This window comes from Aplysia californica, unplaced genomic scaffold (genome assembly GCF_000002075.1).
Source record: "Aplysia californica isolate F4 #8 unplaced genomic scaffold, AplCal3.0 scaffold01442, whole genome shotgun sequence".
NCBI lineage: Eukaryota > Metazoa > Mollusca > Gastropoda > Aplysiida > Aplysiidae > Aplysia > Aplysia californica.
In genome coordinates this window covers 31382-34113 of record NW_004798712.1, presented here as the reverse complement: position 1 = coordinate 34113, position 2732 = coordinate 31382, and the positions used below count along the sequence as shown (strand labels likewise).

The 2732-nt window shown below is 35.9% G+C and overlaps 1 protein-coding gene across 1 annotated transcript in view; it reads left to right on the top strand.

Moving 5' to 3' along the window:
• The window catches only part of LOC101846479 (COMM domain-containing protein 1), a 7557-nt gene that overhangs the window by 914 nt on the left and 3911 nt on the right, over positions 1–2732 (top strand). The window lies entirely within an intron of this gene.

The window sequence follows — 2732 nt, the reverse complement described above, 5'->3', positions numbered from 1 at the left end:
TGTAGAGTAATGGTCGGGGGGGGGAGTGGAGGGATTTTTTGGGTGTTTACATGAAGGATTTTAGTTTTTGCTTTAGGGGTGACTTCATACAAAATAGGTTACTGCCAAAGTCGAGCAGTCTTGTTTTCACGCACTACCTTTTGAAGACATTTTGAAATGAAGTTTGTCCGGGAACGTTGCTGTAATTAAAGTATCAGAAAATTCAGACATTTAAAAATCTCTAGCTCTTGAAATTGAATTCGATGCAAAATATGCTTCCTCCCTGTCCTTGCAGAATGAAAGATGACCCCGAAATATCTCAAATAACTAAAAAATCTCGAGGACAGAAACTGTTTGGAGAAATAGAGTTCAAGTTTATTTTCCCCAACGTTCGGAGAAAGTCACTTCGTTTTAAAAAATGATCTTTTGCAAAGGCAAAGGTGTCTAAGTAGGCAGTTTAGTGAACGCGCTCGCGGCAGGGCGAATCGGCCGCGGTACGCCCCGTAGATTTTTGTGACCGGCCGTGAAGCCTCGCGCTGCGGTGGGTCTAAACAACTCACAGTTTTGTTTCGTTTTGCGAATTGCACTACCACTCCCGATACATCTTTTTAAACAGAAATGAAAGGTCTTCAAAATGGCGGTCTTCGCGTGAAAATCGGTTCAGTAGAACTGGAAATATTTGCATCTGAAAACAAGGCAGTTTTTACAACGCGATAAAATGAAAACTACTGGCTGTATATTTATGAATCTTTCAGAAGTTATAGATTATCCATTCTAGTTTCTTCTGACACCCGACTTGTTTAGGTTGAACTTCGCACAACGCTACGGCGCTTCCTGTAAAAATGCATACAAAAAGCCGAAACGCCGAATCGGCCGGTCAGCGACCCGGCGCCCCCGCTCTCCCCTGCACACTGTGATAACGTATTGCGCCGGCATCGCAGTTATTCGCGCTTTACTTGTTTCTCCGGATAATAATAATACGTGCGGCTATGAAATTATGAACAGACAGACAAAAGAATTCACAGTTTTGCTTTTATTTTACCATATCTGGCTCTTGAATAGTGCAAATGATAGATAAATCTAGAATTCAGCAGTAGTAGGCTAGAAACAGTAAAAAAGCCAGCATATCTAACTATTTATGCCTTTGGGCTTTGGAATTGAAATAAAGCTTGAATTGCACAGTTCTAATTGATGTTAGATTCAGCACCTAGCTATATATTTAGAGTAACGGTCATTTGTGTAGAGTAATGGTCATTTGTGTAGAGTAACGGTCATTTGTGTAGAGTAATGGTCATTTGTGTAGAGTAATGGTCATTTGTGTAGTAACAATTGCTTTTATGAGACAACCTTTTTCTTAAATCAGTTTTGCGCAAACTTACTTGTTAGTAGTATAGTATTAGAGAACAGAGTTTATCTGAGCCTCTGCTCAGTCTTTCACTTTCAGTACCTAATAATTTAATGTTGTTATTTTCTGGATATTTTTACATTTACATGATCAAATTGTGCCATTTAAAAAAATATAATTTATGGCCAATGAGTCTGACTCAATATTTTTTTTAAAATATGCTCATCAATAAAAATTGCTAGTTGATAATAACTCAAAATGTAATGAATAGTGAAGAAACATAAAAAATAATAGAATGAGGTAGACTATAAATATAATTTGTCCAAAAAATTGCAAGTGCAACTTGTGTGAAGATCATAAAATGACTTATTTTTTTCCTTTTCATCATTCCGCAGTTTATTAAATGTTCCAGTGGGTCTACAACTAGGTCTCCGAAGAACATTTTTCTTGAATTTATAAGCTCTTTTATGCACTTGAAAGCATAAAATATAGCTTCACACAAATGTATGTTACAATACTTTGTAAAAGAAGGATAGGGAGCTGACTTATGGCGGTCATTAAGAGGTTGTTGTTTTTTTTTTACGGAATCCGTTTAACGGTTAGAAAAACACTAAAAATACGTTTTGAAATCTTAAGAATGGCCATAAAAATTGGAAATTATTACTTTATTGGCTTAACTCTTTAATAATTATAAACAGTGAAAAAAGAGAATGATGTATGATTTGTCTAAATATGACCATTAGCAGCAAAGATATAGCCCATTTTGTCCATTTCGGGTTATCCTTGCGGGGGATTTTTTATCACCCTGAACCTCTAGAAGTACCCAAAAAATATTTCTGTGACTTTGTAAAGAGGGGTTTTGTAGTTGTGTGCATTCTGTGTAAAATTTCCAACAAACTGATGTACAACACTTTAAAAAATCTGCATTTTGTGTTGAGTAATGGTCATTTGTGTAGAGTAATGGTCATTTGTGTAGAGTAATGGTCATTTGTGTAGACATTTGTGTAGAGTAATGGTCATTTGTGTAGAGTAATGGTCATTTGTGTTGAGTAATGGTCATTTGTGTTGAGTAATGGTCATTTGTGTTGAGTAATGGTCATTTGTGTTGAGTAATGGTCATTTGTGTTGAGTAATGGTCATTTGTGTAGACATTTGTGTAGAGTAATGGACATTTGTGTAGAGTAATGGTCATTTGTGTAGAGTAATGGTCATTTGTGTTGAGTAATGGTCATTTGTGTTGAGTAATGGTCATTTGTGTTGAGTAATGGTCATTTTTGTTGAGTAATGGTCATTTGTGTAGACATTTGTGTAGAGTAATGGACATTTGTGTAGAGTAATGGTCATTTGTGTAGAGTAATGGTCATTTGTGTAGAGTAATGGTCATTTGTGTAGAGTAATGGTCATTTGT